Below are 12922 nucleotides of genomic sequence, written 5' to 3'. Positions count from 1 at the left end.
CCTAGGTCGACTAGTTCCAGGGGACTATGAGCATCTCCCAAAATGTCCTGTAATTGTGGTGGATCACCTGTCCTCTTGATCAAGGAAGCCTAGGAGACCCCACCAGATGGACTTGAACCTGTATCCAGCCTACAAAGAGGAGGGTCAACACAGAGGAAACATTTCCTCCATGCTTCCAAGTGAAGCCAACCATGGTCAAGCAGGACCTTTGACTTATCTTCACATAGGCAGAACTGGTAAAAGAAAGGAGCCAAGGGCTCCTCCCAGGCCCATGTGACCTAGGAACAGATCCTCAAAAGACCTTAAGAGTAAAAATAAATTGGTTTATTTGGGCCAACTCTATGGCCTTAAACATCCAAAAGGAATGTATAACCAAAGATTAAAGGGGTCAGTATAATTTCTTAAGAGTCCATATACATAGATAAAGCAACATAACAAGCAACAATGCCAGATAGGAGATACCTTTTTTTGAGTTTTTGGCCAGGGTGAAAAAAGGGACTCCCAAATATTAGTAACCAGCATAGAACTGGGAAAATGAACAGCAGACCCCAATCTTATTTAAAGGAATATTGACAACTGATTGCTGCTAGATGAAGAACAGTTGACCTTCCTAAAACAAAGACCTCTAGATAGGCTGACTAGATTCACCGGATGGATAAATAGTGGGGAACAGCTGGGGGTGCTGACAACACAGCGGACAATAGCAGGGATAACAGATTATAAGGGTTCTAGTGGGGGGAGGGAGGTCTTGGAGAGTGCCATCTGGGAAGTGGGTGTATAGTTGAGTAAGATGGTTTGGGATGTTCTGTATGATACGCACACACACACACACACACACACACACACACACATACATGCACACACAAAATCAGCAAATTTAAAAAGGTATTATATTTGAGGAGGAAGCATTAAAATTTATGACATGTTAATTAGTAGAGGTGATAAACATTACCATTGAAATCTACCTGGTGACTTTATAGACATATAGAGGCACAAGGATCCAAGTGCAACAGGTTATGACTAGTAATAAGCAGATACATACAGATCAGAGATGCATGCACTAATATCTCAGTAGCAAAAACAATGAGTCTTTCTGTAAGAAACAGTATATTTTAAAATGAAATGGAGATCTTTTTTAAAGGTTAAAAACTCAATTTTATGTCTTATAAGGCTTATACTGAGTTCAATATTGGATAACTGTATTAATTCAACCGTGAACTTAAAAATTTACTGCCAGTTTTGAAAGAGATGTATTCTTGCTCTGGAGTGTGTTACTGAATATGTCAAAGCTGTAATGAAATGCTTCTTTTAATCATGTGGTTATTAAATTTAAAAAATAAAAATAATAATAATTGTTCAAAGCATAAAAATTTTCTCCTTAATAATTAGTAGATGTGAACAACATTACCATTGAAATCTACCCGATGAATTCATATCCATGCTCAGATGCCAAGGAGCTCAGAAAGTAACTCACTGTGACTAGTAATAATCAGGTATATAGAGATCAGACACACATGTGCAAACATCTTAGTGTCAATTGCATTAAAGATGAATTTTGCTCGCCAGGCATGATGGCACATGCCTTTAGTCCCAGCACTCAGGAGGCAGAGGCAAGCGGATCTCTGTGAGTTCAAGGCCAGCCTGGTCTACATAGTGAGTTCCAGGACAGCTGGGGCTACAGGGAGACCCTGCCTCAAAAAGACAAAAAAAAAAATAAATAAATAAAAATTTTCTGTATGAAACTGCATATTTTAATAATGAAACAGAGATCTTTTTTAAAGGTTAAAACGTCATTTAATTTTATTTCTTATATGGTTTATACTGAGTACAATATTGTATAACTGTATTAATTCAACTATAAACCTAAAAATTTACAGCCAATTTTGAAAGAGATGCATCTTAGCTCTGGAAATTGTTATTGAATATGTCAATGCTGTTGTAATGAAATGCTCCTTCTAATTATGTGGTTATCGAATAAATAATTTAAAAAAAGAAAAGAAAAGAAAGAAAAGCAGACTCTCCTGAAAGAGCTCTTTAGTGTTGACATTGTAGACACCAGCAGGTGGCAGTGATGAGGCAGCAACCCGTCATTTCCAGCCCGCACCCACTGAAAGATCCCTGTGGGGGCATGTAGAAGAGCCAATCCTCCTGCACGTGTGAGCCATCTGTAAGGACTTCCAGTAGTCACTGGGAAAGGCTACGTAGGGTTGCGGAGTGACCGAAAGTCAGTAGAGGCAAGGGCCAGTGAAATTGGATAACCCCGCTGCCATTAAAAGCCAATGGAGGCCTGAAGAAAGCCATGACATTCTAACTGCTCTACCTGCTGTCCTCAGTCCCATGAGGCCACTGCATCCTACAGGCTCCACCTCTATCCCCCAGCTGCCACCTGAGCTCAGGACCCATGCTCACCAGCCTCCTCCTGCTGTCTGCTGCCTTCTTACTATCTGTCTTCTTCATCTTTCCTCTGCTGCAGTAAACTTTCCAACTTGCATGTCTGACCTGGTAGGCCATAATTCCTCACACGTTCCATATAAGCAAGCTGTGAAATATAGTTTTTGTCTAGAACCAATCTGATCTCCCTTTGAGCATCTGTACATCAGTGTCCAAGGAGAGTCGTGACAGGTAGGAAGTGTGTTAAGCTCTGGTCAAGCCAAGATAGCCAAATGTTAACCCAAACGTACTAACCTGACAAGGGACCAGACAGACAGGGAACAATGCAGAAGAATAACCCACACTTTCTATTTTAAAATATTTTCCAATGCAGTCTTTGCTCGTTTCGTTCCTAATAGACTGTCTTTGTGTTGGTACACAAAATGTTCTAGATGGGAAGTAACGTCTCCGTGAAAGTCACAGACTTTTATGGTAGGAATTATTTCACCCAAATTTGCTAAAACTTTTCTGTATGGAATACTTGGTTCTGTTCTTCCGCAGGTGAAGTTTAATGGGAACGAACCTTGTTGTTCGTGTTGGTTCTAAATGACATCTATAAGAGAATGTGTACCCCAAGGGAGTCAATCATAGGACATCTTGGTAAGAGACTCTTCACCCAGGTCGTATGAAATGATTCTAGCTGGAAAGGGCAGAAGAAACTGAAATCAGATCAGAATAGAATGTAGTTTGAAAGCTGGCATCTCAGAAATCAAGAAGCTGGAGGACCAGAGTAGGTCTGGGGAGGGCATTGATAAGAATGAATGAGTCATTCAATGTCAGTTATTTCACAGCTACAGTGTGGTCTTGGGTTAAACACCAATTTCTGTTCACCTGGCCCTGGTTGGCCTTGTTGATAACTGTCAAGGCCATTATGGTCTGCTTATCAGGGCTGATTTTCACTTTCCAGGTCTCACATGAGGTTGGTAGGGTTTCCTGGAAGAAAGAGATCTGTCTTTAATAAACCAGTAAAGTGCCTTTAAACAATGTTAAATAATAGTTCTGGAGAGATGGTTCAGTGGATAATGGTGCTTGCCACCAAGCCTGAGGATTCAAGTTCAATTCCTGGGACACAAATGGGGGAAGGAGAAAACAGACTCTGACTCCTGCAAGTTGTCCTCTGACTGCCACATGCATGCTGTGGCATGTGCTCATGCATGTATGCACATATGAATGTGCACACTAAATAAATATAGAAAATAATGTTAAATAGTGTATATAATACAAAACATTCAGAAGACTAGTGACTTGTGAATCTCTTTTCAACACAGCTGTCTGAGTCAAAATACAAGTGAAGGAGTTAGGGATATGGCTTATCTGGTAGACTGCTTACCAAGTGTGCACAAAGTCCTGGGTTCAATCCCCAGCACCCCATAAACCAGGTGTGGTGATGCTCATCTGTAATCCCAACACTTGGGAGGTGGAAGCAAGATCAGAAGATCAAGGTCCTCCTCAGTTACATACTAAGTTCAAGACCAGCCTGGAATACACGAGACCCTGTCTCGGGGCACCTAATCCTCTGTAAATAAACCCCCACCCTATGCTAAAAAAAAAAAAAAAAGAAAAGAAAAGAAAAGAAAAGAAAAGAAAAGAAAATAGTATAAAATAAAACAACAGCTGGAGATTTCCCGTCCTCCACCTCACTATCCCATGAAGCCTCCTGACCTCTTTTCTTCCTACTCTAACCCTCTTTCCCTCCACAGACACTCTGCCTCTCTGCTCTCCTATGAGCATTTGGGTTCCTTTGACCCTGAATGCTTTTCCCCACAGGACTGAATAAACTGTTTCCTTCTTTCCATCAGTTCCTTGTTTAAATGGAACTTTCCAGCAAACCTCCTCACTGGCTTCTACCATACCCTGTTCCTCCCGATTCCCAACACTCTTTCAGTGTGGTGTCTTCTTGGTATTTAACGACATCTAAGACATCATATTCTTATTTTCTGTGTATGAGTGTAATGCCAGCATGTATGTAAGTGCACCTGTGTCATGCAATGCCCATAGAGGTCAGAAGAGGGTGTTGGATCCCCTGGAACTAGAATTATGGACAGTTGTTGGCATCCATGTGGTACTGGGAATCAAACCTGGGTCCTCTACAAGAGCAGTCAGTCCTCTTAACTGCTGAGCCGTCTCTCTAGCCCAGAGACATCATATATTTTATTTTCCCTTGATTGTTTGTTGTCTCTCTGCCCATGCAGGCAGGTATTTTTTAATGTAGTTTGTGTAGTGGTATATGCCTAGGATCTGGAACTATGGCGAGCATATAAGAAACACTTGATAAAACTTTATTTAATGACTAAATATGCAAATTCTTTCCAAACTTCTCCTACAGAGGAAATGGGGAGGGAAGTCTTCATATTTTCCATCTGTAGACAGAACAGGAGGGGGCTACTAGTCTGTCCTTGCAGAGCTCTGAGAGCAATTATCCTAATGATTCAAGCCAACTTCTCTTCCACAAGGTCCACCCCATCACCCTGGAACTAAAAATGACAGATCACTAGATGGCACTATTCACCAAGAGTCTCAGGATTCCTAGCCACCTCCTCTGCCCAACACCAGTGACATCATCATCTCCCAGAGTGAAGTGGGAGGTTTCCTCTCTCTATCATCTCAGTCATAAGAAAAAAACTGCTCTCTTTTGTTGTTTGTTTGTATTTGTGAGACAGGGTCTCACATAGCCCAGGCTGGCCTTGCACTCACCATGTAACCAAGGATGACCTTAAACTTCTGCTCTTCCTGCCTCCGCATTTCAAGTGTGTGCCGTGACATCTGATTTTTGTGGTACTGGGGATCAAACCCAAGACTTTGTCCACGCTAGGTAAGCACTCTACTAACTGAGCTACATCATTAGCCCTTAAATCTGATTTCTTTAATACTACTTCACAGCTATCCCATACCCACTTGGGAGCCCAGGTTAACCCTCACCTGGGAATAAAGGATGTTTTGAAATATTTTTGCCGGTGCCCTTGACAAACACAAAGCTTTGATCCTATTTAAAAAAAAAAATGCAACTCTCCATGACTTCCAACTTGCATTTGGGCTGTGGCCCTTAGTGCCAAGAATCCTGACTCTTTCCTGCACCTTTTGCCTGTTTCCTGTTCCTGTGCACATGAAGCCCAAATTAAGAGGCCGGTCATATTTTTAGCCTTGAGTTGTGAGGTGGCTTGACTGAGAATGTCCCCCTTAGGCTCCAAGTATTTGAACACTCAGTCCCCATTTGGCAGTGCTGTTTGGGGAGGGTCATGAACTGTTTAGGAGGTATGGCCATGCTGGAGGAAGCACGGCACCGGGGTGGGATTTGAGAGTAGATAGCCATGTCCCATTTCCAGACTGTCTCTCTCTGCTTCCTACGCCTGCTTGAAGATGTGAGCCCTCAGCTTTCTGCTCCAGCTGTCCCCCGCCATGCCTCCATGCCATGGTGGACTCTATCCCTCTGGAATCCTAAGTCCAATAAACTCTCCCTTCTATAAATTGCTTTGGTTATGGTGTATCACGGTAACAGAAAAGTAACTAATAAAAGCTGCTATAGTCTGGGGCAATGTGGAAGGTTAATCTGGGGATTTAATCCAATAGACAAAAGATGTCTCCATTGCAAACTGTCTAGGACCATCAGCAACTTACCCCACATCCCTCAACCTTGGTTTACACAGCTGGGTGATGACAGTGAAACTCCAGGCATGGACAGATGAAGTGAGCTTCAAATGCAGAAAGGACTGAAGCTCCAAGAACTCCACCGGCTTTCTAAGAAGATTTGTTTTCCATTTCCAGGTATTTATACTCTACAATACGTCAGCATAGTTAGTTGGCCGATCTGTGGAACACTTCTCTATATTTTTGCCTGGTTTAAAGATGTCCAATGGGCAGAAACTCCATGACTGATCCTCTCTTCAGCCTCATGGGTAATAGACCTTGAACTCAAAGTATGCAGGCAGATATGCCCGTGAAAACTGCTGTTTTCATGAAAAAGTTCCTGCCAATCAGGAAATATTTACCTGGAACTTGTAGTTTCCCTAGATGTTATGGGAAAAGTATCCTGGAAGCAACTAAAAGACAATGAATCTTTGTTGTTATTGTTGTGGGAGTTTTTGTTGTTGTTGTTGTTGTTGTTGTTTGCTCCTTGTTTTTAGCTCAGATTGTCCTCAAGCTCTCTATGTAGCTGAAGATGGCCCTGAACTTCTGATCCATATCCCTAGTGCTGGAATTACAGGCATGCACACCTGGCTCCACCACCACACCTGGCTCCATTGTGTGTGTGTGTGCGTGTGTGTGTGTGTGTGTGTGTGTGTGTGTGTGTGTGTGTGCACGCGTCTGGAGACCAGAGATCAACCTCCAGTGTCATTCCTCAGGCACTGCCTACCTTGTTTTTTGAGACAGGATCTCTCACTGGCCTGAAACTGGCCAAACCAGAGAGTTCCAAGGGATCCACCTGTCTCTGCCTCCCCAGGGCTAGGATTAGAAGTGAATACCACCATGCCTAGCTTTTTTAACATGGGTTCTAGGGGTTAAATTCTAGAAATTTACCAACTGAGCTATCTCCCCAATCCTGTTTCATACTCTTCAGAGGAAATGTTCAAGTCGAAGAATGTTACAATGGTTGTTGGCGCTGCTTCCTGCCCCTTCACTTTAAAAGTTTTATTACATTTATTTATTTATTTATTTATTATTTATTTATACGAGTTAGTGAGTGGGTATGTTTGTGCCTCATATGTGCCTGAAGGTTAGAGGACAACCGACAGGAGTTTTCTCTTTCCTTCTGTTATGTGGGTCCCAGGGATCGAAAGCTCTCTTGCTCACTGAGCTGTGTGACTGGCCCCCTGATCCTTCACTTTTTATGAATAAATTCTGAAATATGAGATGGGGCCAGGGAGATGGCTAAGCAGGTAAAGATGCTTGTCACATAAGCCTGGAGACCTGAGTGTGATCCCCAGAACCTATGTAAAGGTAGAAGGAGAAAACTCCACAAAGTTGTCGTCTCACCTCCATATGTATGCTGTGGTACACACATGTCCACACACAAATCATAACATAATACACACATGATAATAATAAATCTTTTTTTTTTTGAGATGAGAGTCTCATTATGTAACTCCAACTGGCCTGGAGCTCACTATATAGACCAAACTGGCCTCAAACTTATAGAGATTTGTCTGCCGCTGCCTCCTGGATGCTGGCATTAAACGTGCATCATCACACCCAGACAATAAATAAAAAATTTTAAATATAAAAATAAGAAAAATAAATCCAGAAGGAATAGTTTCATTGAGAAATGTTCATTCATTTCAGCCATGCAGCCACACACAGACTGTTCTGTAACCAAAATCCAAAAACACTGAACTGTGCTTTATGCTTTACGCCCAGTCATTCCAAGGACTTCTTGTTTGCCAGTCGTGTCAAACTATCTCCTTTCCCAGAAATCACCTACGGCCCAACCCCTGGCTCCTGGCTCCATCAGCTCCCAGCACACTGACACACACAGTCTTCCTTCCTTCTCCTTTCCCTATCTCTGCTGTTCCCAAGTCCTTCCTCCCTTGCTTTAGCTCCAAGTCTAAGGGAGACTGACCTATAAGGGTCCAACTTGCTCAGGGCACCTTCTGGGTATTAGGACAAAGCAGCAAAGAAAGAGGAAATTTACTGTGACTTGGTTTTATAAAAATAGAATGGATTTTATAAAAAGAAGACAGGAGTGGCATTTGTTCACCCAGTAGTTACTCTAATTATAGATGGCTGGATGTCATGGGCAACCATATTGGGTGACAGGGGAGTTACGTCAGACAGGAAGTCTGTCTCATTTCCAACTTCCCCTGTTAATACCCTGTGCAGGCCCTAATCAGCATCTTAAAATGACAACCTGATCGTTCTCCAGATAGGAAGTCTTCCCATTAGGCGAGTTGAGGCCTGCAACCTTGTATTACCAAGGATATTTAATTCCCAGAGCCTGGCTTTATTCTTAGATTTTAGTGACTTGCTGTTTCCCTGGATATAGTGAAATTCTTTCTTTCTTTATTTCTGTGGAAAGACAGACATTGAGGAGTTTCCATTGAAAGAAGAAAAAGCTGAACTCTTATTCCATTGCAGTAAAGTGGTCTTTGTCTCCTCTGACGTCCTTTGCTTTATTTGGTAGTGGACTTGTTGGAAGAGTAAGGAGGGTTGGGTGTGGTAGTGCAGGCCTGCAATCCCAGCAGTCAGGAAGTGGAGACAAGAGGATCAGGAGTTCAAGACCAGTATTTGCTACATAGTGAGTTCAAGACCAGGCTGGGCCCTGTGAGACCATGTCTGAGAAAGGCAGGAACAGAAGAGGAGGGGAGGGAGCAAGGGAGAAAGAAGGAGGGAGGGAGGGAGAGAGGGGAGGGGGAGAGAGAGAGGTGGGGGGGAGAGAGAGAGAGGATTAGGATGTCACAAACCCAACTCTAACCAGGAGTGCCCATAGAACAGAGAACTAGAACTTTAAAAAGAAAATCCAGTCGACAGTCAATATATTCAGCACCTTTGAGTTTATTTATACCGTTTCCTTGGCTTTTTATATGAATGGACTTCTTGACTTGTTTTTTTCTTTTAAGGTGGAGTCCCTCAAGCAGGCTGTTTACATCCCTGACAGAGGTCACTAACTGACCCCCCATAAACCACACCCAGCCAGATGATGCATTTAACTTGGCCAGCATGGTATTTTTGAAAATAAGAATTAGGGGGTTGGAGAGATGGCTCAGCGGTTAAGAGCACTGGCTGCTCTTGCAGAGGACCTGGGTTCGATTCCTAGCACCCACAGCTAGTAACTGTCTATAACTTCAGTTCCAGAGGAATCTAATGCCCTTTTCTGACCTCCGTGGGCACTGCATGACATGGGTGTACTTACATACATGCAGGCAATACACTCATACACAAAAAATAAACAAAATTAAAAAAAAAAAGAAAAGAAAAGAATTACTTGTCAAGTCTTCCTTGGGCGGCTCCTTCTCAAGCCAGAAGGCCACTATGTAATGGCCTGTGTGCCTGCTAAGGCCCCTCCACTTCTGACTTCCTGCCTCAATTCTAGCAGTTTCCATGTGCTGGCAAATCTTTCCATCTGGATGTTCCTGGACCACTCTGAACTGACACCTCACAGTTCTCCCCGTGCCTGCAAACCTTATCTCCTGAGTTTCTGGTCTCTCCTAACAATGGCCGCCTTCTGCTGCCTCTTTCTCATCAGCCTGCTCAGCTCTTCCAAATCCCACCCTTGCTTCTTCACCTGCTCTTCTTTTGATTTCTACCGCCCCACCCCAGTCTCAGGCTCCTGTGCCTCCCCAGTGCTGGTGCAAGAACACCCTAGAAGGGTTTTGTCAGCTCCCTTCAGCCAACAGAACAGCCACTGTTTTCATTACATGTGTCATGCAAGGTAAGGCTCTAAGCTTTTGCCCACAATATTGTTTTCCCAGGAATCAGGCATTGCAGGACACGGGTGCACTTACCTACACACAGGCAATACACGCATACACATAAAATAAAAATAATAAATAAAATATTTTTAAAATTAGATTTTTGCACACCAAGATATGTCTAATTTTTAAAAGATTAGAATTTTTTATTTTATGAGCTTTGCCTACATGTATGTAAGTGCACCTGTGTGTGATGCCTACAGAGACCAGAAGAGGGTGTCAGGTCCTCTGGAACTACAGTTACAAACAGTTGTTAGATGCTATGAGGGTGGGAACTGAACTCAGATCCTTTGCAAGAGCAGTCAGTGCTCTTAACTGCTTAGCCATCCCTCCAGTCCTCTTAAGTACTTAGTTTTAATGATTTCAAGCACTTAAAATATATTGTGTAAAAATCAATATCAAAATATACTAAATTTATAGTCCCAAATTTCAGACTTCTTTTTTTTTCTGCCATTTATTCCTGCAAAACTCTACTGAGCAAAAAAAAGGTATCCAGTGGCATATGACATGTATTATAATGAACTGAGATATGCAAATTACACACTGTATTTTAAACACTTTGTGCTCAAAATTAAAATTGAATTTAACTGATTAATAATTTTATATTGGGGCTGGCAAAATGACTCACTGGGTAAAGGCACTTGCTACATAAGCCTGACAACCTGAGTTCAAGTTCTGGAACCCTCGTAAAGGTGGAAGAAGAGAACTGACTCCATGAAGTTATCCTCTGACCACATGTACACCATGGCAAGATTGCCACACACACGCATCGTATGCACACAATACTAATAAATAAAAATTTTAAATGATAATAATTATGTAATGACATCTATTAAAACTATTTTTTTGTCAGTGGCTACAGAGACAGAGATACAGGTCCACACTGTGGCCTTCAGCCTAAGGAGTTCTCCGAATCTTTTGGGGATTACCACTAACACAAAATCCTTGGCTACACCATAGAAAAAGAATTTCAGGATGAAGCAGTATGCAACAGAGTCAAAATTTATTAAAAGACATGTTTTAAGATATTTTTATTCAGGTAGGGATGTGTGTGTGTGTGTGTGTGTGTGTGTGTGTATGTGTGTGTAAGCTCACATGCAAGTGCCCCCAGGGGCCAGAAGAGGGCATTGGATCTCCTGCGTTTGAGCTAGCTACAGACAGTTGCCAGCTTCCCTACATGGGTGTTGGGACCTGAACTCAGGTCCTTTGAAAGAGCAGCAGGTGCTCTTAACCTCTGAGCCATCTCCTCAGCCCCTTAAAAAACATTTCAAACAGGTTTAAAATTGTGGGTTATAAAAAGAGAGACCCTAAGGAAAAAAGTAAGGCACACTGGAAAGCATGTTGGCGCTTTTTAAGAAAGAGTCACCACTCTGTTTTCATCATACCCATGCATGCCATTTGGGGGGGGGGTGTTAAATCTATTGTCTTCAAAGAGTTGCTAAGGAATTTTCATGAGATCACAGGGTTGTTCCTGAGGGGCACCTGACAGGATTCAATCAATAAGCTAAAAGTCTAAATCAGGATGCAGGCAGTTAGGATATTTTTACTGTTTATAGAGTTAATAGTCTGGAAATAGTGAAATTCCCAGAAAACATCCAGGAGATGGGGAAGAGTTTACCCAGGGTCATGTATAGCCAGGTTTCAAGCCTGGTTTGTTGTTATTTAAAAATTCTTATTTAAAAGTATTTCTAAAACACTTTTTAGTTAAAAGCACTGGCTGCTCTTGCAGAGGACCCAGGTTCAGTTCCCAGCACCCACATAGCAGCTAACAATCATCCAATCATCTATGACTCCAGTTCTAGGGGGTCCAACACCCTCTTCTGATGTCTGTGGGCACTGTGCAACATGGGTGTACTACATACATTCAGGCAATACACTCATTCACATACAAATAAAAATAATAAATAGAATATTTAAAAATAATATTTCTATATAAAGAAATTGTCTCTGTTGCAGCCCTCACAGCAAATGTTAACTGTGTTGGAATCTTTGGCTCTAAGCTCTGGAGTGAGGGGCTTTTTCCTTCCTGCATTCCCATAAATTTTCCTGTCTTTCCTGCTTTGCTTCTTAACATATCCTGTTCAATAAAATATATTAAAATTAACTTGCCTGTTTATTATCATTATTTTTATTACTGTGTGTGATATGTTGGGGGAGGTGTGAATGCCATAAATCATGTGTGGAGGGCAGAGGACAACTTTGTGCAATTGATTCTCTTCTTCCACTTTAATATGGGTTCCAGAGATCAAACTCAGGTTGCCAGGCTTCTGCAGCAAGGGCCTTTTACTCACTGAGCCATCTCACTGACCTTATTGCCTGCTTGTTTTTAATCTTTCAAAGTATATCTTCTGGAAACTTTCAGATTACATATGAAGCTCATCTTGGTGGCTTCCACCTTTCTGTTGGACAGGGCTGCCCCGACAGTGCTTGGATCTGTCCTAACCTTTCCGGTCTTGCTGTCACCACCTCAGCCTAGCGTCTCATGCTCCTTCGCTCCCAGAACCTCACCTTAAAACTCTCTGAAGACTTTTAGACCTTGCCCCACTTCTAATTCATTCTGGGCACCACACCCCAGAGTTTATCTGCCTAAGGCACTGCTTTTATCATGAAACACTCCTAGGCAAAAATTAACCCCAGCTTCCTTCTCTGCCCCCCATCGTCTAACTGCTTAATAACAAACTGATAATAGCTCCCACTTTAAAACCATTCTATATGCTTCTGTATGCCTCCAGCAGCCCAGCACCTAGCCCACCAGGCTCTTGACTCAATAAAACTGAAAGGCAGTGGCACTTGTCAGAGCTGGGAGTCCGGGAGAAACACCTGAGATGTGTAAGGTCGGAACAGTGATGAAGTTAAAGCGTCTGAACAAGAGTTCTTTTCAGTTAACTTGGTTCATACACCTTGCAATTGGCCCCAGAGCAATCACCAGGGGTGGATCTATCAGTGGAACTGTTTATTACAACAGTGGGGAGAAAGAACAAAAGAAACTGTTATATTTGCATCACAGAAAACCCAAACCAGAGATCCAACCATTAGAAAAGCTTATGTGAAACAATGTTTTCTGTGCCTCTATTGTAGGTCTAAAGTTC

This window comes from Nannospalax galili, unplaced genomic scaffold, assembly GCF_000622305.1.
Source record: "Nannospalax galili isolate Female #2095 unplaced genomic scaffold, S.galili_v1.0 scaffold781, whole genome shotgun sequence".
NCBI lineage: Eukaryota > Metazoa > Chordata > Mammalia > Rodentia > Spalacidae > Nannospalax > Nannospalax galili.
The sequence above is the reverse complement of the archived record's forward strand: the minus strand, read 5'-3'. Positions refer to the sequence as shown.